Below are 25,297 nucleotides of genomic sequence, written 5' to 3'. Positions count from 1 at the left end.
AACTTCAGTATAATATATTGGCGTATTTTTCGGGTTTCGAACAGTGTTTTCGCTCAGATTTATGTTTACATGAAAAGTGGCTAAATTTTGATTACTTTTGAAACTGGGCTATTTTTGAACGACCAGTTGTAAATCTGGCTATTTTTGAATTCTCCCTTTTCCTCTTTACTTTTTATGTGAGACTTTGTTCACACATACCTAATAAATTTCCTCGTCATAAATTGGTCCAACCTTTAAAAAAAAATATAACAAAACTATTTATAGTTAAAACATTCTTGTTCCCTTTTTTACATTTCAAAGAATCTTATTAGTAAAACACAGAGGGGACTCATCAGGAACTTTTACAACTTTTGTATTTTAAAGAGGGATTTTAACACAAATAGTTCGGCTGGACATACTGTTTATTTTTTCTAGCTAATATTAGAGGTGTCAAATGGGTAGGTTGGGCTGATTTTGGGCATGTTAAAATGGAGTGAGTCAATAAATGAACGGGTCATTGACTCGCCCAAAAGTAACATGGGATGAGATGAGTTGGGTCAATTGGTCTAAAATTTGGGTCATAGCCCAACCCCCAAACTCTTACCAAGCTTTAATTAATGTACATTATTTTCTTATGAATTGTTTAATTATCAAATAATTTCATTTTTATTTTGTTATGGTGTAATATCCTGTAATTAAAATAAGGGCATAATTGCCATTTAGCCGAAAATCTTTTAAAAGAAAAGAAAAGAAATATGTATAAAGCATCTTAATGGGCTGAAGCCACTACCTGATACCATGAAGTCTTAAGGGTTTTATAAATATAAGTGTATTAGCCACCAAAACAAAGAAGAATAAAAAAACACAGTTTAATAATTTGGCAATAGACAAGGACTTTGGTCGGCCAAGGAACTGAAAGCAATTGAAATTGAAAACAATGAGGGGCTTCTCTAGCAATTAACCGTGAAGGACAAAAGGATGGTTGATCAAATAGCTTTTGTGGTGGAATCTTATGTCATGGAACACAGAAGCGAAGGCAAATAGTAGAAGCCACATTTCAATCCCAAAGTAATTTTTCTTACTTACGGTTTGCTTGAGTTTACTCTTCGTGTATATGAAAACTTCATTGGGTAAAATATATTAAATACCAATTATATACGTATAGCCAGCAACACAATTAAGTTTGGGCATAATCAAATGTTTATCAGAAAAATATTTTATTAAACAATACCTTGAATAAATAATATGACGGTTTTTTTATTGAAGAATATTGAATTTGTTAAATAACCCGAAGCATGGATAGATATTTATTGGACGAATTGACAATTAACGATGTAATCTCAAGGGTTCGGTAGTCTAAATTAGTTATGAATAAGCCTAAAGAAAGAAATTAACACGATCATGTGATGTGACTATAGACCGAAGAAAGTCATACGGAGTGTTCGAGGTGACACATTCGATATTTCGGTTACTTTTGGGACTATGAAACGGTATCTTGGGAGATCTCCTACTATTTATCCCTGTGTGTTGTACTGTTATTTGTTGTGAATTCTTTCTTGTTAAATTCCAGTCTTTTATTTCTCTGCCTTAATTATATTATATATATACCGATAGGGCCCAGACCTGACCTCGTCACTACTCGACCGAGGTTAGGCTTGGCACTTACTGTGTACCGTTGTAGGGTACTCATGCTACTCTTTGCACATGTTTATATGCAGATACAAGTACTTCTTATCAGCCACATCATCAGTGAGCAGCGATATTTGGAGACTTCAAGGTATATCTGCCGTGTTCGCAGACCTCGGAATCCCCCCTTTATTCCCTCCTTTGTTATTTACCTTTCCGTACTCTTTTTATTACACTCTTATGTGTAGAGATACTAGCTTTCTTCTGTAGCTTTTGACTTATGATGTTCCTGGTTTTGGGAATTCTGTGTATATTCGATAGTTAGTTATTGTACATGTCGAGCGGTATTATATCTGTTATTTAAATATCTGTTGCAGTTAGTCGTTAAATTTATGCTTTCATTTTCATTATTCTGCACATGTTATGCTAACATAGTAGTAGAGACTAGGTGTCATCACGACATCTCATGGAGGGAAGATTTGGGTCGCGACAAGTTGGTATCAGAGCTCTAGGTTCATAGGTGCATAAGTCACAAGCAGGTTTAGTAGAGTCTCGCGGATCGATACGGAAACATCTGTACTTATCTTCGGGAGGCTATGGAACTGTTAGGAAAATTTCACTTCTTTTGACTTTTTGTTGTGTGAAATTGTTGACTTCAAAATTCTAAACTTCTGTCTTCTATTCTCTCACATATGGTGAGGACATGTATATCCGGATCAGATGACCAGGCACCCGCGCCCCCTGCTAGTGGCACGAGATGGCGGGGCCAGAGTAGAGGCCATGGACGTCTACGTGGTGCAGCTAGAGCACCCGCACGAGCTACTACAGAGGAGCCACCAGTAGCACCAGTCGGAGCACAGGCACCTGAGACGCCTGTTACTGCCCCAACTCTTCAAGAGACCCTTGCACATTTCCTGAGCATGTTCGGTACTCTAGCTCATGTAGGGTTGATTCCCTTTAATCGTGCCACATCTCAAGCCGGGGGAGGAGCACAGGTTCCCGCTGTCCTCACCCCAGAGCAGCGGGGTCAGGTCGATCAGATTCCAGAGGTTATACTGGTATAGCCAGTAGCCCCAGTTCAGCCCGAGGGTAGGGCAGTAGTTTCTGAGGTGGAGCAGCTCAGGCTCAGAGGTACAAGAAGTACTATCCTCCTACTTTTAGTGGCCTGGCAGCAGAGGATGCCCAAGGTTTTCTTGAAGAGTGCCATTGTATCCTCCGTAATATGGACGTAGCTGATTCGAGTGGGGTTTCTTTCATTACGTTCCAGCTTAGAGGAGCAACCTATCAGTGGTGGCGTGCTTATGAGTTGGACAGTCCGGCTGAGGCAGATTTACTTACATGGACTAAGTTCTTGGATATGTTTTTTAGGGAGTATGTTCCCTAGAGACTCAGAGATACATGGCATGCTGAGTTCGAGCAGTTGCGCCAGGGTGTTATGACTGTATTAGAGTATGCAGTTCGTTTTAGTGATTTGGCTAGACATGCACTAGCCTTGGTTGCTACAGTTTGAGAGAGGGTCCGTCGGTTTATCGAGGGGCTCTATCCCAACATTAGGATTAGCATGGCGCGGGAGTTGCAGATAGATGTCTCGTACCAGCAGGTTGTGAGTATTGCTAGGAGAGTAGAGGACATGCTTGCTCGGGACAGGGAGGAGAGGGAGGTCAAGAGGTCACAAATTCTGGCTCTTATATTGGTACTCGTGCCCCAGCTACAGTTCTCCATGGTAGGGGCTATGTGAGTCGCCTTGTTCATTCAGCACTTCCAGTTGCCAGTGATATTTCGACTACTCCTAGGCCCTAGGAGCATTATTATGCATCGCCAGTATCTCTGGTCATAGGTGCTGCAATAGATGAGAAACTCTCTACAAATTGACGGTAATACCATAAGGGGATTTCCTACGCGTCTAGATAGTTGAAAGTGCATAAAAAGAACTATCTTGTCCACGACCTTGAGTTAGCAGCTATTATTCATACGTTGAAGATTTGGCGGCACTATTTGTACTGTGTCCCTTGTGAGATCTACACTTCTGATCATCGGAGTTTACACCATTTATTCAAGTAGAGGATCTTAACTTGCATCAACGGAGGTGGTTAGAGCGGCTTGAGTATTATGATATCACTATTTTATACCATCCTGAGAAGTCTAATGTAGTGGCCGATACCTTGAGTCGTAGGGCGGAGAGTTTGGGGAGCTTAGCATATTTATCAGCAGCAGAGAGGCCATTGGCCTTAGATGTTCAGGCCTTGGCCAACCAGTTTGTTAGATTGGATATTTCTGAGCTGAGTCAAGTTTTGGCTTGTGTGGTCTCTCAATCTTCTCTTTATGATCTTATTAGGGAGTGTCAGTATGATGACCCCCATTTGCTCGTCCTTATGGACACAATTCTGCATAGTTCCCTAAGGAGGTCACTATTGGATATGATGGTGCATTGAGGATGCAGGGCAAGCTATGTGTACCCAATGTAAATGGATTGTGTGAGTTGATTCTCTAGGAGGCTCATAGTTCGCGTTACTCCATTCATCTGAATGTCGCAAGGATGTATCAGGACTTGGAGCAGCATTATTGGTAGAGGAGAATGAAGAAGTACATACTAGAATATGTAGCTTGGTGCCTAAATTGCCAGCAGGTAAAGTATGAGCATCAACGGCGAGGTGGATTGCTTTAGAAGTTAGAAATTCTGGAGTGAAAATGGGAGCAGATCACTATAGATTTCGTTGTTGGACTCCCACGAACTCAGCGGAAGTTTGATGCAGTTTGGGTGATTATGGATAGGCTGACCAAGTCAGCTCATTTCATTCTTGTGATGACTACTTATTATTCCGAGCAACTGGCTCGAGTTTGTATCTGCGAGAATGTTACGCTTCATGGAGTGCCGGTATCTACCATCTCTAACTGGAGTATACAGCATGCGTTAGGTACTCGGGTTGAGTTGAGCATAGTATTTCGCCCTCAGACAGATGGACAATCCAAGCGCACTATTCAGATACTAGAGGATAGGCTTCGTGCGTGTGTCATGGAGTTTGGAGTTTCTTGGAATCAATTCTTGCCACTTGTGGAGTTTGCTTACAATAATAGTTATCAGTCGAGCATTCAGATGGCACAGTGTGAGGTATTTTATGGTAGACGGTGTCGGTCTCCACTGGGTTGGTTCGAGCCTGGTGAGGCTAGGATATTGGGCACAAACTTGGTTTAGGATGCCTTGGAGAAGGTTAAGGAGATTCAGGATCGACTACGCACAGCCCAGTCCAGACAGAAGAGTTATGCGGACCGAAAGGTTCGCAATGTTGCATTCATGGTTGGAGAGCGGGTCTTGCTCCAAGTTTTGCCTATGAAGGGCGTTATGAGGTTCGAAAAGAAGGGTAAGCTAAGCCCAAGGTTCATTGGTCCACTCAAGGTGTTGCGGCGAGTTGGGTAGGTTGCTTATAAGATTGACTTGCCTCCCAGTCTAGCAGGAGTTCATCTGGTATTCCATGTTTCTATGCTCCGAAAGTATCAGGATGATCCGTCTCATGTGTTAGATTTCAGCTCAATCTAGTTGGACAAGAATTTATCTTATGTTGAAGAGCCGGTGGCTATTTTTGACAGGCAAGTTAGAAAGTTGAGGTCAAAGAACATTGCTTCAGTGAAGCTTCAGTGGAGGTGTCAGCCGATCGAGGAGGCAACTTGGGGACCGAGCATGATATGCGCAGCCGTTATCCTTATCTTTTCACCACTTTAGGTATGTCTCTATGCTCGTTCGAGAATGAAATATTATTTCAAGATGGGAAGAATGTAACGATCTGGCCGGTCATTTTGAGTGTATTAGCCCTGATCCCTTATTTACTGCTTTCCCCGTATGTTTTTCAGCTTATGTGACTTGTGGGGAGGTTCTGTTTTTGGTTTCGGAGTGTTTTGGAACACTTAGTCCCTAAAACAGAAACTTAAATCTTAGAATTTTGACTGTAGTTAGAACTGTGTGAAGACGACTCCGGAATGAAGTTTCATTGATTTTGTTAGCTCCGTTGGGTGATTTTGGACTTAGGAGCGCATCCGGAATGTGTTTTGGAGGTCTGTAGCTAAATTAGGCTTGAAATGGCAAAAATTAAATTTTTGGAGATTTTGCCGGAAGTGAACCTTTTGATATCATAGTTGGATTTTGATTCCGGAAGTTGGAGTACGTTCGGAATGTCGAATATGACTTGTGTGCAAAATTTAAGGTCGTTCGGATGTGATTTGATAGGTTTCAGCATCGGTTGTAGAAGTTTCAGAGTTCATTAAGTTTGAATTAGAGAATAATTCGTGATTTTACCATTGTTTGATGTGATTTAAGGGCTCGACTAAGTTCGTATGGTGTTTTAGGACTTGTTGGTATGTTTGGTTGAGGTTCCGAGGGACTTGGGTGTATTTCAAATCATTTTCAGATTCATTTTGGACTTGGGAGGACTGCTAAAGCTTTTAAACTTCTGGTGTTTTCGCACTTGCGGCAGGGGAACGCAGGTGCGGGCATGCACATGCGTGAGGTCAGGCGCAGAAGCAGAGTTGGAAGGAGTAGCTAGGGGTCGCAGGTGCGAGGGAAATACAACATTTACGAGCCCGCAGATGCGCTTAAGGGCCATAGGTGCAGAGAGTGAGCTGGATGGGAAGACTGCAGAAGCGGACAAAAGTCCACAGGAGCGCACTCGCAGGTGCGGTCACCTCATTGCAGAAGCGAACCCAGCCCTATTAAGTCATTTCCGCACCTGTGATGGAATTTTCGCAGGTGCGACGTCGCAGGTGTGACTAAAGTCCTGCACGTGCGAAGATCACTGGGCAGAAAAGAGGGATTTCGAGGGTTTGATCTCATTTTCATTTTGGGACCTTGTGAACTCGGATTTGGGCGATTATTTGAAGGATTTTCAGAGAAAGCTTTTGGATAACGATTCTTACCTTCTTTATGGTTATATTCCACTAATCTATAGTTAATTTCATCATTTAATTAAGGAATTTGGTTGAGAAATTTGGCAAAAAACGGGAGAAGTTCTTCAACTAAGTTTTTGAGTTTTGATTTGAATTCTGATATCGGATTTGGATAAATATTGGTACGCTTAACTCGTGAGTGAATGGGTGTTCATATTTTAGGACTTTTACCCGATTCCGAGGCATAGACCTCAGTCGACTTTTTGGGGAGATTTCTAATTTCTTTCTTAATCCTTAATTTTATTAATTAGATTAGTTTCTTATAGTTGTATTTACGGTATGTAATTGATTTTGGCTAGATTTGGGCAAATCGGAGTCAGAAAATCATGGAAAAGGCAACGTTACTGATTGATTGAGCTTGGTTCGAGGTAAGTGGCTTGCCTAACCTTGTGTGGGGAAAATCCCCTTAGGATTTGGTATTTTTGTGTTATGTGAGTGCCGTGTACGCAAGGTGACGAGTGCGTACACGGGCTATTTGTTGAAAAAATTCATTTTTTAATGAGTATTAATTTGTTTTCATCTTAATTGAGTTATACCAACATGTGTAGTTACCCTGTTAGTCTAGTATCGCATGTCTACGTGCTTTAACTGTTTATTTGAACTCTGTGCAGCATGTCTAGTTGATTTCTTGCTTTTTTTCCTTAATCTACATCAGTCTTAACTGTAGAATTCTTGTTTTTAATTGTTGTATTTATCGATTTGGTTGTGTGTTTACTTTTGGGACTACGAGGCGGTACCTTGGGAGATCCCGCTGCATATTTACTTTTGAGACTATGAGACGGTACCTCGGGGGATCTTCTTGCACATTTACTTTTGAGACTACGAGGCTGTACCTCGGGAGATCTCCCTGCACATTTGCTTTTGAGACTACGAGACGGTACCTCGGGAGATCCCCTGCTGTTTATACCTGTGTGTTGTAATGTTATTGGCTGTGAATTCTTTTTTGTTAAATTCTAGTCTTTTATTTCACTACAATATTTCTCTGCCTTAATTATTTTATATATATACCGGTAGGGCCCTGACCTGACCTCGTCGCTACTCGGCCGAGGTTAGGTTTGGCACTTATTGGGTACCGTTGTGGTATACATGTACAGATCCAGCTACTTCTTATCAGCCATGTCATTTGTGAGCAGCGAGATTTGGAGACTTCAAGGTATATCTATTGCGTCCGCAGACCTAGGAGTCCCCCTCTATTCTCTCCTTCGTTATTTACTTTTCCGTACTCTTTTTATTAAACTCTGGTGTACAGAGATACTAGCTTGCTTCTGTAGCGTGTGACTTGTGATGTTCCGGTTTTGGAAATTTTTTGTGTATTCGAGAGTTGGTTATTGTATATTCCGAGCGGTATTTATATCTGTTATTTAAATATCTGTTGCAGTTAGTCGTTAAATTTATGCTTTCATTTTTATTATTTTGTAAATGGTAGGCTTACCTAGTTGTAGAGACTAAGTGCCGTTACGACATCTCACGGAGGGAGGATTTGGACCGTGACAATAATGTCTTTTCTTTACGTTTTTACTAAAGCAAGTTCATGGATCTATATTGATGTGAGCCTGTTTATGTCATATACTTATCTTTTAAGTCTCCTGTTTGCTAAGAATTGAAGTATGAGATCTGTGTGGTTAATAAGATTTGCCAAAACTATTTGATTTTGGAATCGAAATTTATATACAGGTGAGTTTTAATGATTGTTATGGATTACATGTAATTTTGCTGAACTTGGCAATTACTAGACACGCACATGTGACCGTAACGAAACCATGCAATAATCAATTACTGTAATTCCATATATATTGATGTTTTGTTTACTTTCGATCTTATGTAATCGCCAGATCCATGCGATTAAATTTTCAAATTCAGTTTTCGACTTTGTGCTACTTGATTTACGAGCCACTTTTTGTCATGACCCCAAAACCAAGTCGGTCGTGATGGCGCCTATCATGAAACTAGGTCAGCCGACACAATCCAACATAATTCAACATTTCATAATAAAGATGTTTTTAAGCTATTAGTTAATAAAACTTCATGGCATAAGTCTAAATAACAAAGTGCGGAATGAAAAAAAATACGACATCGGGGTGTCACAAGCCACGAGCATCTACTAAAGACTATCTGATAGCAATTAAGACTATTACAGTCTGAAAAATACTAATATAGTCTAAAAACGATAAGAGGGAGAAGAGAAAGGTTGCGACCGCCATGCAGTTACCTTGCCGACTCCTAATATACGCGACGGATGAAAGATCAGCGCTCGCCATCACGTCCACTACTAGAAATTCGGGAAAAAACGACCACAAAAAGCGACCAAAGTTGGTCGCTTGTTGGCCAAAAAGCGACCAAAATGGGCTGGTCGATATTAAGCTGGTCCCTTTACCTTAGGGACCAAAGTTGGTCGCTAATTGGTAAAAGGACCAAATATTCCTGCAAAGAAAGTAGCGATCAACGTTGGTCGCTATATTATTTTAATAATATAAATTTGGCGACCAACGTTGGTCTCCAAATACAAATTACGTTTTTTTTAATTTATTATTAATCATAAAAAGCGACCAACTTTGGTCTGTAAAAAATATTATATTTTAAAAATCTGAAAAATAGAGACCAAAGTTGGTCACTTTATTATTAATTTTTATAAATTTTTTTAAAAAAAAGCAACCAAAATTGGTCACCAACTGCAAGAATTAATTTTTTTTAAATTATAAGCGACCAACTTTGGTCGCAATATTTCCAGAAATTATTTTTTTAAAATGGAATGGCGACCAAAGTTGGTCGTTTTTTTGAGAAATCTGGGTTAAGTAGCGACCAAGGTTGGTTGCTATTGAACAGAAAATTATTTTTTTAAGTGAAAAGCGACCAACTGGAGACCAAAGTTGGTCGTTTTTCTTGGTATATTTTTGGCAGAAACTGGCTGTTTTGGCAGCTACACCACCTGCCAGCTTACCAAAAATCCTAAACAAGCATTTTATGCCAACAACAACAACAGTTAAAAGCAACAAAGTATAAAGTTCAATAGAACTAACACATTAAGCTAACAAAACTAAGTTAACGCTTATTACAATCACATTCAAAAACTGGTTCTATTGTCTAGTTCAAAGTATATAAAGTACTCAAGGAGTGTTCTTTCAGCATCCTCGTCCGAAAGTTGGATTGTCTTGCCCGACTCATTAGGTGGTTGACTGCGTATGAATTCCCCCACATCAGCTGTGAAGCGAACCTATAAGAAAAATTATATTGAATTAGTATTTCAAAATTTATATAAAAGTAAATCAAAATACTTAATGAAAAGTAAAAAAGCTTACATGTCTAGTCGAGGCTCGACCCTCGACCCACCTTTCTGAATCAGTCTCTTTCTTCTTCTTTACAATACGAGTTTCATTGAATAGCTCATCTTGATTCATTGGCATCATAAAGCTGTCTGGTGGCTTTGGTGATTATCCTCGTGGTACTATTACTCGGGATGAACTTAGATACAGAGAATAACTTGGATACAGTACCTGACAGGGTGTGTCTTTGATCAATTGTTGTTCTCATTAGCGACAATGATGATGAGAAGGTAATGTCATGTGTTTCAAATAGTAATGGTGTAGGTAGGAATTTAAACATTTCCTAAGTAGATAAAAGAGGTATAGAGGAATTCTCTACTTCATTTTCCAAGAGGAAAAGAAGTTTAATTGAGAGTGACAAGGTTGATGATGATGGAATATTTTCTGTTGGTCGTGGCAGTTCCCATAAAACAGGGATCATAAGAATCTATGATGACAAAGACGAAAGGAAATTTTATTCTCAACTTTCTTCCAAGTCTGATCCGTACAAGCTTAATGGAATTGGTGATATTTCTTCGGATTCAGACAATGATTTGACTGACAAAAGTATGAAAATGCTAATAAAAAGAATTAAAGGTAAAACGTTTTTCTTGGTAGAGAAGGATGTTGAACTCTGCATGAACGTGAAGCATCCAACTCTTCCAAGAAAAATATGTTACCTTTAATTCTTTTTATTAGCATTTCCATACTTTTGTCACTCAAATCATTGTCTGAATCCGAATAAATATCACCAATTCCATTAAGCTTTTACGGATCAGACTTGGAAGAAAGTTGAGAATAAAATTTCCTTTCATCTTTGTAATCATAGAGTCTTATGATCCCCATTTTATGGGAACTGCCACGACCAACGAAAAACATTCCATCACCATCAACCTTGTCACTCTCAATTAAACTTCTTTTCCTCTTGGAAAATGAAGTAGAGAATTCCTCTATATCTACTTAGGAAATGCTTCCTACCTACACCATCATTATTTGATACACATGTCATTGCCTTCTCATCATTATTGTCGCTAATGAGAAGAACAATTAAAGGTACACTCTACCGAGTACCGTGTCTTAGTTATTCTTGGTGGAAGTTCCATTGCATGTCTAATAAAGTCACCAACCCCTTCTACAAAATCCTTCTGCAATCTAAAATTCCAATACATAAACCAAAATTTCAATTCATATCCTAAAGGTTTAACTCATATCCACAAAAGTTCAAGTCATATCCTAAAATTTCAATTTATAAACTAAAATTCCAATACACAAACCAAAATTTCAATTCATATCCTAAAGGTTCAACTCATATCCACAAAAGTTCAAGTCATATCCTAAAATTTCAATTTATAAACTAAAATTCCAATACACAAACCAAAATTTCAATTCATATCCTAAAGGTTCAACTCATATCCACAAAAGTTCAAGTCATATCCTAAAATTTCAATTTATAAACTAAAATTCCAATACATAAACCAAAATTTTAATTCATATCCTAAAGGTACCACTCATATCCACAAAAGTTCAAGTCATATCCTAAAATTTCAATTTATAAACTAAAATTCCAATACATAAACCAAAATTTCAATTCATATCCTAAAGGTTCAATTTGTATCCTAAAGGTTCAACTCATATCCATAAAAGTTCAAGTCATATCCTAAAATTTCAATTTATAAACTAAAATTCCAATACACAAACCAAAATTTCAATTCATATCCTAAAGGTTCAACTCATATCCACAAAAGTTCAAGTCATATCCTAAAATTTCAATTTATAAACTAAAATTCCAATACATAAACCAAAATTTCAATTCATTTCCTAAAGGTTCAACTCATATCCACAAAAGTTCAAGTCATATCCTAAAATTTCAATTTTTAAACTAAAATTCCAATACACAAACCAAAATTTCAATTCATATCCTAAAAGTTCAACTCATATCCACAAAAGTTCAAGTCATATCCTAAAATTTCAATTTATAAACTAAAATTCCAATATATAAACCAAAATTTCAATTCATATCCTAAAGGTTCAACTCATATCCACAAAAGTTCAAGTCATATCCTAAAATTTCAATTTATAAACTACCAATACACAAACCAAAATTTCAATTCATATCATAAAGGTTCAACTCATATCCACAAAAGTTCAAGTCATATCCTAAAATTTCAATTTATAAACTAAAATTCCAATACACAAACCAAAATTTCAATTCATATCCTAAAGGTTCAACTCATATCCACAAAAGTTCAAGTCATATCCTAAAATTTCAATTTATAAACTAAAATTCCAATATATAAACCAAAATTTCAATTCATATCCTAAAGGTACAACTCATATCCACAAAAGTTCAAGTCATATTCTAAAATTTCAATTTATAAACTAAAATTACACAAACCAAAATTTCAATTCATATCCACAAAAATTCAAGTCATATCCTAAAATTTCAATTTATATAAAATTCCAATACATAAACCAAAATTTCAATTCATATCCTAAAGGTTCAACTTATATCCACAAAAGTTCAAGTCAAATCCTAAAATTTCAATTTATAAGCTAAAATTCCAATACATAAACCAAAATTTCAATTCGTATCCTAAAGGTTCAACTCATATCCACAAAAGTTCAAGTCATATCCTAAAATTTCAATTTACAAGCTAAAATTCCAATACATAAACCAAAATTTTAATTCATATCCTAAAGGTTCAACTCATATCCACAAAAGTTCAAGTCATATCCTAAAATTTTAATTTATAAGCTAAAATTCCAATACATAAACCAAAATTTCAATTCATATCCTAAAGGTTCAACTCATATCCACAAACGTTCAAGTCAAATCCTAAAATTTTAATTTATAAGCTAAAATTCAAATACATAAACCAAAATTTTAATTCATATCCTAAAGGTTCAACTCATATCCACAAAAGTTCAAGTCAAATCCTAAAATTTCAATTTATAAACTAAAATTCCAATACATAATCCTAAAGGTGCAACTCAGGGTTTCTTCTCTTCAAACAATTTCTTCCCCAAATTAGTTGGTACAACTAAATATTTTGGACTAAATGTATTAATAAGAACCCTAAAAATTGCAAATAATATATAACTTTGAACCCTAACATGGTTGAGCTAACTTTGAACCCTAACATGGAGAAATTAACTTTGAACCCTAATATGGAGAAATTAACTTAACCCTAACATGGTTGAACAAATAATATATAACTTTGAACCCTAACATGGAGAAATTAAACAAAATCATTGTATTTCGAAAAAAAACAACGAAAGGGGAGAGAGACCTACCTTGGGAATGGAGGTCGCCGGCGGTGGAGCTGCTGCCATCGGTTGTCGTGGGTGGCATCGCTGTTGCTGGGAGTCGGAGGGGGGGGTTTGAGTGTGAGAGAGAAAAGAGAAATTTTGGGGAAATTTTTTGAAAGAATGGGAGGGGAAACCCGATTTTGATACTGGAATTAAAAATAGCGACCAACGTTGGTTGCTAATTTGGTAGCTAAATAAGTTTTGACTTTTTGACCAAAATAGCGACCAAAGTTGGTCGCTATTTTTTGACCGTTTGACCAAAATAGCGACCAAAGTTGGTCGCTTTTTCTAAAAAAAATTAAATTTTTCACGTATAGTGTATTATATAATACACTTAGTATATATATACTATACTATACTATGCACTAAGTATTAGTGCATTAGCTAATATTATATCGAATATAGCTTTTATATATATATATATATATATATATATATATATATATATATATATATATATGCATATGAGTGGGTTATAAGTCGATAAATCAATTTACAAGTGTATCAATACCTAAAAGAACCCGTCCTTGTGTTCCGAGCGCTTCATATTCTTATATATATATATATATATTGAGAGAGAGAGAGAGCTTATATACTATACTATATTATACTATATATATCGAATATACCTTGATGTATAATAAACTATACTATATATATAGTATAGTGTATTATATAATACACTTAGTATATATATACTATACTATACTATACTATGCACTAAGTATTAGTACATTAGCTAATATTATATCGAATATAGCTTTTATATATATATATATATATATATATATATATATATATATATATATATATATATTGCATATGAGTGGGTTATAAGTCGATAAATCAATTTACAAGTGTATCAATACCTAAAAGAACCTGTCCCTGTGTTCCGAGCGCTTCATATTCTTATATATATATATATATATTGAGAGAGAGAGAGCTTATATACTATACTATATTATACTATATATATCGAATATACCTTGATGTATAATAAACTATACTATATATATAGTATAGTGTATTATATAATACACTTAGTATATATATACTATACTATACTATGCACTAAGTATTAGTGCATTAGCTAATATTATATCGAATATAGCTTATATATATATATATATATATATATATATATATATATATATATATATGCATATGAGTGGGTTATAAGTCGATAAATCAATTTACAAGTGTATCAATACCTAAAAGAACTCGTCCCTGTGTTCCGAGCGCTTCATGTTCTTATATATATATATATATATATATATATATAGAGAGCGACTTATATCAATTAATATATGTATATATATAAACTATATTCGATATAATATTAGCTAATGCACTAATACTTAGTGCATAGTATAGTATAGTATATATATACTAAGTGTATTATATAATACACTATACTATATATATAGTATAGTTTATTATACATCAAGGTATATCATAAATTTAAATTAGCGACCAAAGTTGGTCGCTAAATTTAAATCAGATTTATTTATATTTTATATAATATTTAAAATAATAATATAATTGTTAAACATTAGAACTGGGTCCCAGATTAGCGACCAAAGTTGGTCTCAATTTTTTTAAGCGACCAACTTTGGTCGCTAAATTTGAATTATATTTTTTTATATTTTATAATTTTTTTAATAAAAATATAATTATTAAAATTTTATAACTGGGTCCCATCTTTTGCGACCAAAGTTTGTCTCTATCTGCTTCCCCTTTCGTAGGCGACCAACTTTGGTCTCTAATTTTAAATTATATTTATTTATATTTTATAAATTTTTTTAAATAATTATTATAATTTTATAAGTGGGTCTCCCTATAGCGACCAACGTTGGTCGCTAATCTCAGTATACCTTTGACCAAGCAAGTCTGACCAGTCCGGTCAATATTTTGATGAAATTAGCGACAAAGTAGCGACCAAGGTCTATATCAAATAATTATTTTATTATTTTCGCCAATTTAGCGACCAACTTTGGTCGCTTTTCTTGACAGACCAACTTTGGTCGCTAAAGTTTGGTCGTTTTTTTTCGGAATTCTAGTAGTGGTCCAGCAACCCCTGGATCTGCACACAAGGTACAGGGAATAATGTGAGTACGTCAACTCAGTAAAAAATAAAGATAAATAAAAACTGAGCAGTAAGAAACACATAAATCCATGTCACGAAATCTCAGTAAGTACAACATGCTTTCAAATCAGTACATAAGTCCTATCATCTCGTTTAAAATCCAATTTTTGGTAAAAAAAAAAATTCATTTGAAGATATTTTTCAACAGTTTCAACAGAGGTTCAATGAAATTTAGAGTAAAAGTGATGAAAATCATAAATAGCCCCTCGGGCAAAACATGTATCATAAATCGCCCATCGGGCATAACATTACTCAGAATCAGCCCCTCGGGCAACCTCACAATCACTCGTAAGGCACAACATGAATCAAGAACAGCCCCTCGAGCAACATCATATCACTCACTCAAGGTACCCACGCTCACTAGTGGTGTATAGACTCCAAAAGAGCTCCTACATCCCAAGCGCTATAACAAGCCACCTCGTGGCATAATCAATCAGGCCATCGACCTCTCATAATCACAAATCAGTAACACTATGTTGCGGCGCACAGCCCGATCCTATAATATCTTCACAACACAGGCCCTCGGCCTCACTCAGTCAGAAACCACTCAAGCCACTCGGGCTATCAGTAAAACAGGGTGCTCAGCCCAAAATATCATTTTATGCATCAAAACGGAGTTATAAAGACTCAGTTATGAAATCAGTAAAACATAGCATAACTGAGTACGTATCTTATTTCAAAATAGTGAGGAAATAGTAAGAAAAGGCCCCTAAGGGTCCAAACAACTTTGGCATGAGTCCCAAACATGGCATTCAGCCCAATTATAGTAGTTCTTTCTAAAACACGTAAGTTTCAAATAGTTTTTAGTCAAATACGTAACTTAATAGTTGCTATAGCATGGACCAAGTCACAATCTCCAATGGTGCACGCCCACACGCTCGTCATCTAGCATGTGTGTCACCTCAAAATAGTGAAACAATGTGAAATCTGGGGCTTCATACCCTCAGGACAAGATTTACAATCATTACTTACCTCAACCCGGTTAAGTCTCTACTCCGCGATGCCCTTGCCTCTGGAATCGGCCTCCAAACGCCTCGAATCTAACCAAAAGAGTACAATATGATCAATATAGGCCAAGGGATCAATTCCAAACGAAAAACTAACAATTTATACCAAAATCCCGAAATTCACATAAATTCGGCCCTTAGGACCACGTCTCAGAATCCGACAAAAATTACAAAACTAGAAACTCCTTTCACCCACGAGTCCATACATACAAGATTTATCAAAATCCGACTCCATTTGACCCCTCAAAACCTCAATCAAAACTCTCCAAAACTCAAGCCCTAACCCCTTCAACTTCACTCAAAATTCCCACTAATTCCATGACTAAACATTAGGAAAATCATCACAACCATAAATAATAAAGCCCAAGTAAACTACCCCTCTAATAGCCCTTGATTTCTCTTGAAAATCACTTCCCAAGCTCAAAACCCGTCTTCAAAAATGGAGGAAATATGCAAAATTTCGCGAAGAAACCCTTTTATATATTCTGCCCAGCGTGTTCTGCATATGCAATCCTTATCTCGCACTTGTGCCACCGCTTCTGCGGTCCAATAAACGGTATCTGCCCCCAGCCACCGCATCTGCGGTCCCGCAGATACGTCCAACACACCGAACATGCGGTTCTTCTCCTGATAGTCAAAATCCGTTTCTGCGGTCTCCCTTCCGCATCTGCGACCTCGCACATGCGGTCCCCAAATCCGTAGGTGCAGAAATAATAGAAGCAGCAACTTCAGCTGCACATTCTCAATTCCAAACTTTCCGTTAACCATCCAAATTCCTCTCGAGGCCCTCGGGACCCCAACCTAAAATACGAACAAGTCACATATCACCATTCAAACTTATTCAAACATTCGTAACACTCAAAACAACATCAAAACACCAAATCACCCTCGGATTCAAGCCTAAGAACTTCCAAACTTCCGAATTCCGCAAACGATGCCAAAACCTATCAAACCTCGTCCGATTGACCTGAAATTTTGAACACATGTCACAAATGACACTACGGACATATTCTAATTTCCGGGATTCCATTCTGACCCCGATATCAAGATTTTCCACTGCCGATCAGAAAAGTGTCAAATTTTCAATTTCACCAATTCAAGCCTAAATCTACTAGGGACCTAAAAATTACATTCTGAACACGCTCCTAAGACCAAAATCACCTAATGGAGCTAACCGAACCGTCAGAATTCATATCTGAGGCCTTTTACACATAAGTCAACATCCGGTTGACTTTGCCAACTTAAGCTTCTAAAGAAGAGACTAAGTGTCTCATTCCACTCCAAAACCACTCTGGACCCGAACCAACTAACATGATACGATGAAATACAGCTGAAAAATACATGAAGTAGTAGAAATAGGGAAAATGAGGCTATTACACATGAAACGACTGGCCGGATCGTTACATCCTCCCCTTCCTAAACAAACGTTCGTCCTCGAACGAGTCAAGAAATGTACCTGAAGCCTCAAACATGTGTGGGTATCTGCTCCGCATCTCCCGCTCAGTCTCCCAAGTACTTCCTCTACAGGCCGATCTCTCCACTGCACTTTCACTGAAGCTATATCCTTAGATCTCAACTTTCGGACCTGCCACTCCAAAATAACCACTGGCTCCACATCATAAGTCAAATCACCATCTAATTAGACCGTGCTAAAATCCAAAACGTGAGACGGATCGCTAATATAATTCCAGAGCATAGAAACATGAAATACCGGATGCACACTCGACAGGCTAGGTGGCAAAACATGCTTATAAGCCACCTCCCCGATCCTCCGAAGCACCTCAAAAAGCCCAATGAACCGAGGGATCAATTTGTGCTTCTTCCCAAATCTCATAACACCATTCATGGGTGAAACCTTCAGTAGAACCTTCTCTCCAACCATATAAGACACATCACGGACCTTCCTGTCAGCATAACTCTTTTGCCTCGACTGAGCTGTATGAAGTCGCTCCTGAATCACCTTCACCTTGTCCAAAGCATCCAATACCAAGTTTGTACCCAAAAGCCTAGCCTCACCTGGCACAAACTAACCTACTGGAGATCTACATTGTCTCCTATATAAAGCCTCATATGGAGCCATCTGAATACTCGACTAATAAATGTTGTTATATGCAAACTCCGCGAGCGGTAGAAACTAATCCCATGAACCCCCAAAATCAATGACACAAGCGCGCAACATGTCCTCCAATATCTTAATAGTGCGCTCAAACTGTCCGTCCATCTGAGGGTAAAAAGTCGTGCTCATCTCAACCTGAGTACCCAACCCTCGTTGCACAGCCCTCCAAAACTTCGATGTAAACTGAGTACCTCTATCTGAAATGATGGAAACCGGGACAACATGCAGGCAAACAATCTCTCAAATATAAATCTCAGATAGCCACTCTGAAGAATAGGTAGTACACACAAAATGAAGTACGCGAACTTGGTCAGCCGATCCACAAGCACCCAAATAGCATCTAACTTTCTCAAAGTTTGTGGGAGTCTAACTATGAAATCTATGGTGATCCACTCCCACTTCCACTCTGGTATATCCATCTGCTGCAGCAAGCCACCCGGTCTCTGATGCTTATATTTCACCTGCTGACAACTGAGACACCGAGCCATAAATCCCACTATATCTTTCTTCATTCTTCTCCACCAGTAGTGTTGTCTCAAATCTTAATACATCTTCGCGGCACTCGGATGGATGGAATACCGCGAGCTATGGGCCTCCTCCAGAATCAACTCCTAAAGCCCATCTATATTAGGCACACATATCCGTCCATGCATCCTCAATACCCCATCATCACCAATAGTTACATCTCTGGCATTGTCGTGCTGAACTCTGTCCTTGAGGACAAGCAAATAAGGATCATCATACTGGAGCTCTCTAATGCGATCAAATAAGGAAGACTGAGAAACCACAAAAGCTAAGATCCGACTGGGCTCCAAAACATCCAACCTCATGAACCGATTGGAAAAGGCCTGAACATTAACTGCAAGAAGCCTCTCCCTAATAGGAATAAATGCAAGATTGCCCATACTCACCACCTTCCTACTCAAGGCATCAGCCACCACATTGGCCTTTTCTTGGTGGTACAAAATAGTAATATCATGTCCAGCAACCCCTGGATCTACACACAAGGTACAAAGAGTAATGTAATTACACCAACACAGTAAGTAATAAAGATAAATAAAGACTGAAAAGTAAGAAACACATAAATCCACATCACAAAATCTCAGAAAGTACAGCATGCTTTCAAATCAGTATATAAGTCCTATCATCTCATTTAAATCTAATTTTTGGCAAAAAAATTATTGAAGATATTTTTCAACAGTTTCAATAGAGGTTCAATGAAATTTAGAGCAAAAGTGATGACAATCATAAATAGCCCCTCGGGCAAAACATGTATCATAAACCGCCCTTCGGGCATAACATCACTCAAAATTAGCCCCTCGGGCAACCTCACAATCACTCGTAATCAGTCCTTCGGGCACAACATGAATCAAGAACAGCCCCTCGGGCAACATCATATCACTCACTTAGTGTACCCGCGCCCACTGGGGATGTGCAGACTCCGGAGGGGCTCCCACAGCTCAAGCGCTATAACAAGCCACCTCGTGGCATAATCAATCAGGCCATCGTCCTCTCATAATCACAAATCAATAATAACATGTTGCGGCGCGCAGCCCGATCCCATAATATCCTCACAACACATGCCCTCGGTCTCACTCAGTCATAAACCTCTCAAGCCACTCGGGCTATCAGTAAAATAAGGTGCTCAGCCCAGAATATCATTTTATGCATCAAAATGGAGTTATAAAGACTGAGTTATGAAATCAGTAAAACATAGCATGACTGAGTACGGATCTTATTTCAAAACAGTGAGGAAATAGTAAGAAATGTCCCCTAAGGGTCCAAACAACTTTGGTACGAGGCCTGAACATGGCATTCAGCCCAATTATAGTAGTTCTTTCTAAAACACGTAAGGATCAAATAGTTTTCAATTAAATATGCAACTTAATAGTTGTTACGGGACAGACCAAGTCACAATACCCAATGATGCACACCCACACGCTCGTCATCTAGCATGTGCGTCACCTCAAAATAGTGAAACGATGTAAAATCCGGGGCTTCATACCCTCAGGACAAGATTTACAATCAGTAATTACCTTGAACCGGTCAAATCCCTACTCCGCGATGCCCTTGCCTCTGGAATTGACCTCCAAACGCCTCAAATCTAACCAAAAGCAGTACAATGCAATCAATATAGGCCAAGGGATCAATTCCAAACGAAAAACTAACAATTTATACCAAAATCCTGAAATTCACCCAAATCCGGCCCCCGGGCCCACGTCTTGGAATTTGACAAAAATCACAAAACTAGAAACTCATTTCACCCCACGAGTCCATACATACAAGATTTATCAAAACCTGACTCCATTTGACCCCTCAAAACCTCAATCAAAGCTCCCAAAACTCAAGCCCTAACCTCTTCAAATTCACTCCAAATTCCCACTAATTCCAAGACTAAATATTATGAAAATCATCACAAACGCAAATAATAAAGCCCAAGTAACTTACCCTACTGATAGCGCTTGATTCCTCTTGAAAATCACTGCCCAAGCACAAAACCGTCTTCAAAAATGGAGGAAATAGGCAAAATTTCGCGAAGGAACCCTTTTATATATTCTGCCCAGCGTTTTCCGCATATGTGGTCCTTCACTTGCCCCTGCGCCACCGCTTCTGTGGTCCAATAAACCGCACCTGCGCCCTAGGCACCGCACATGCGGTCCCGCAGATGCGTCCAACACACTGCACCTGCGGTTCTTCTCCTGATGGCCAAAATCTACATTTGTGGTCTCCCTTCTGCATCTGCAACCTTGCACTTGTGGTCCCCAAATCTGCAGGTGCGGAAATAAGAGAAGCAGCAACTTCAGCTGCACATTCTCAATTCCAAACTTCCCGTTAACCATCCGAATTCATCTCAAGGCCCTCAGGACCCAATCAAAAAAACCAACATGTCACATATCACCATTCAAACTTATTCAAACCTTCAAAACACTCAAAACAACATCAAAACACTAAATAACCCTCGGATTCAAGCCTAAGAACTTCCAAACATCCGAATTCCGCAAACGATGCCGAAACCTATCAAACCTCGTCCGAATGATATGAAATTTTGCACATACGTCACAAATTATACTACGGACCTATTCCAATTTTCAAAATTCCATTCCGACCCTGATATCAAGATTTCCACTACCAACCGGAAAATGCCAAATTTCCAATTTCGCCAATTGAAGCCTAAATCTACCATGGACCTCCAAATTACATTCCAAACATGTTCCTAAGTCCAAAATCACCTAATGGAGATAAACAACCCATCATAATTCACATTCGAAGCCTTCTACAGATAAGTCAACATCTTGTTGACTTTTCCAACTTAAGCTTCTAAATAAGAGACTAAGTGTCTCATTCCACTCCAAAATCACTCCGGACCCGAACCAACCAGCACGATACGATAAAAATATAGTTGAACAGCAAATGAAGAAGCAGAAATGAAAAAATGGGGCTATAACTCATGAAACGACCGATTGGGTCATTACACTTTTAAACTAAGTTTATATTCTGATATTTCGTTAGATATGTTTGATTCTATTGAAATAGAATAAAGAAGAATTACCACTAAATCTTTGTTGTTTTTATAACCATGCTTAGCTTTTTCTATGCAGTTTTGTGAGCCATGTTCGTTACCTTTTTATAGAAATTTGGGGTCTCTGTTCCAACTTTGTTTTGGACTAAAGGAATTTTACTAACAGTCTAAGCACTAAGCTGTATTTGAAAGTTTTGTTTCTTCCGGTTCCTTTACAGTTGTTTGATTATATGATGAGCGAATTAATTATGAGAATTAACCTTTGGTATAGTGACCAATCAATATTTTGCTTAAGTTGATTGTGAAGGTTAATTATATTGAGATGTCATTTGATTTTTCTTTTATATGATGTATTTAGGAGTGGCCACAGTATCTTGAGTACTTAATATAAAAGAAATTGAGTTATTTAATCACATAAAGTTTAGTGATTGAAAGTTATAATGACATCTATTCAGTCCAGTTATCTTACTAAAATGGTAACACGACCCTACAAGGAGGTAAGTATTTTGGTGAGATTAATTAGAATGAGATAGTAAATCATTAAGTTGAAAATAATCTTATGCCCACAGGTACGGATTAATTTTTGTATATCTTGATTTACTAATCTAATAAAGTAAAGTAAATTCTATGCATGAGTTGCAACTTCTGCCCACAGGAAGGTCTAGAATTTACTTAGAATCGGTATTTTACGCGATTCACCTTTGATAGATTGTAATTCATAGCTTACGTATGTTTATCCTTGTTTTGTAGTCTTTACCGTTTTTCCTACCGCTATTTTAATGAGAATACTCGAATTTCAATGCTTTCTGGTGACAATTATGATGAATGGAAGGAGAAAGTCCTTCTCACTTTTGGGTGCTAGAATCTGAACCTAGCTCTCCGTGTGAAAGGACCACCCATTCCCACGGAATCAAATACGCCAGAGGATAAGGCTAATTATGAGCGGTGGGAGTGATCTAATCGCTTAAGTTTAATGCTCATAAAAGCCCACATAAACCAAAGCATTTGGGGTTCTATCCCTAATAGCGATAAGGTCAAAACTTACATGAAGACAATTGTTGAAAAATTCATAAGCTTTGACAAAGCATTGGCCAGCACCCTTATGAAAAGACTCTCAAGTATGACTTTCGATAGCAGTCATACAGTGCATAAGCATATTATGGAGATGAGAGACATTGTTGCTAAACTCAAGTCCCTTGAAGTTAATATGTCTAAACCATTTCTTGTGCATTTCATTCTCAACTCTCTTCCTATGTAATATGGTCCGTACAAAATTTCTTACAATACACATAAGGATAAATGGTCAATCAATGAACTTTTGACCATGTGTGTTCAAGAAGCAGAGAGGTTGAAGCATCAGACACCTGAAAGTATTAATATGGTGAATCATGGTAAGAAAAATGCAAAGAAGGACAAAAGTGTTCCCATGAATAAGAAAAGCACATTTGACAAAGATGTTTGTCGTTTCTGTAAGAAGAAGGGACACTTGAAGAAGGATTGCCCGAAATACAAGAAATTGGCTTGAAAAGAAAGGTAATTTTACCTTTGTATGTTATGAATCTAATTTTACTAAAGTTTCTGATAATACATGGTGGATTAATTCTGGTGCTACAATTCATATTGCCAAAATCATGCATGGCTTTCTAACTCAGAGAAAGCCAATAGGAAGTGAATAATACGTCTATTCTGGCATAGGACGTGTTCACGTGTGGAAGGCGTGGAGGCTTATAGGCTCATTTTGAAAGATGGTTTTCACTTAGATTTAGAAAATACCTTTTATGTTCCAAACTATTCCAGAAACTTAATTTCTCTTTCAAGACTATCTATTAGTGGATATGATTTGAATTTTCATTATCCTTCTCTAAAACTTTTGAAAGATAACAAAGTTATTAGGTTTGGAAATTTGAATGAAAATTATATAAACTTGATCTAGACCCCACATTTGAATGCAATGTTTTAACCTTGCATGACAAAGAAATTGACACTAAGCGATGTATTATCAATGAGATTTCATCAAGTCTTTTCCACATGAGATTGTGACATATCTCTATCGAAAGAGTCAAAAGGTTGGTTAATGATGGAGTTTTAATTTTGGACTTGTGCGGACTGCATAAAGGGTAAGCAAACCAACAAATCAACTAAAGATACCAAAAGGAGTTCTCAATTGCTTGAGATCATACATACAGACATCTGTGGACATTTTCCTACCCCTTGCTTGAATGGTAAGAGATATTTTATTTCATTTATTGATGACTATTCAAGATATATGTATCTCTATTTTCTATTTAACAAATCATAAGCACTTGATGCTTTTAAAGTTTACAAAATAGAAGTAGAGAAACAAATTGGTTCCATGAAACTGAACATATAATTTCCCAATATACTATGCCAGGAACACCACAACAAAATGGTGTGTCATAAAGAAGGAGTCGGACATTAATGGACATGTTAAGAAGCATGATTAACAGATCAAATTTACATTTATCCTTATGGAGTGAAACCTTAAAAACTGTTGTGTATATTTCAAACAGGGTTCCATCCAAGGATATCCGCAAGATACCTTTTGAGTTATGGAAAGGATGGAAACCTAGTTTAAATTATTTACATGTTTGGGGATGTCCAAAATGAAGTGAGGGTTTATAACCCCCACAACTAAAGAAGTTGGATGAAAGAACAATAAACGGTTATTTTATAGGCTATGCAGTTGACTCTATGGGATTTAGGTTTTATTGTCCGTCTCATTCTCCTAAAATTGATGAGGCTAGAAATGCTAAATTTCTTGAGGAACATGAAGAAAGTGGGAGTGATTTGACTCAAAGGGTAGAATTGAAAAAATAAGGGAACGACTTATGGTACCTTTATATATTGGGAACTTGAATCTTGCTAAGAAAAATTCTCATTAATTATCTAAAAAGGAACAAGTTCAAGATCCACCACCACTTAAGGAGCCACATAAAGATCAACCCGCTTTACCTGAACCCACTGAAGAAGTGTCTGAAATAGTGGGAGTAAGAAAATCCTCAAAAGTTCAAAAACCGGCAATTTCTAGTGACTGTGTTGTATATCTCCGAGAGTCTAATTATGATATTGGACTAAAAGATGATCCATGTTCGTTTTCACAATCCATGCGTGAAGAAAACTCCATACTTTGGTATAATGCCATAAAAGAAGAGTTAGAATCTATGGCTAAAAACAAAGTCTGGCATCTCGTCGAATTACCAAAGGGATCCTCTACCATAGGTTCAAGTGGTCTGTAAAACTAAAAGAGACTCATATGGTAATATCGAATGATATAAAGCCAGACTTGTAGCCAATGGTTTTACTCAAAGGGAAGGCATTAATTACCATGAAACCTTCTCT

Source organism: Nicotiana tabacum, chromosome 10 (genome assembly GCF_000715075.1).
Source record: "Nicotiana tabacum cultivar K326 chromosome 10, ASM71507v2, whole genome shotgun sequence".
NCBI classification, from domain to species: domain Eukaryota; kingdom Viridiplantae; phylum Streptophyta; class Magnoliopsida; order Solanales; family Solanaceae; genus Nicotiana; species Nicotiana tabacum.
The sequence above is the reverse complement of the archived record's forward strand: the minus strand, read 5'-3'. Positions refer to the sequence as shown.